Here is a 279-nt window from a genome sequence, read left to right as displayed (position 1 = left end):
GCCGCCACTCGACTGTTTTCCTCCTCCCCCTCCCCCTCCTCTTTCTCCTTCTCGAAGTCGAGTTTGAATTTGAACGGTGATTCGTGACGACGAACGTAGCGATTCTCGCGTATTTCTCGTTCCTACGATTCGTCTTCGTACGTCGAGAGAAGGATTTGAATTTGAAAAGGATCGGCGATCGAATTTACGATCGAGACCGAACGCCGATTTCAAAACGGATAATTCGCATACGCGAATCCGTTAACCAACACGTTTCCGATTGTTCGGCGAGCCGAGGCA

Source organism: Apis dorsata, unplaced genomic scaffold (genome assembly GCF_000469605.1).
Source record: "Apis dorsata unplaced genomic scaffold, Apis dorsata 1.3 scaffold_111, whole genome shotgun sequence".
In the NCBI taxonomy this organism is placed as follows: domain Eukaryota; kingdom Metazoa; phylum Arthropoda; class Insecta; order Hymenoptera; family Apidae; genus Apis; species Apis dorsata.
The sequence above is the reverse complement of the archived record's forward strand: the minus strand, read 5'-3'. Positions refer to the sequence as shown.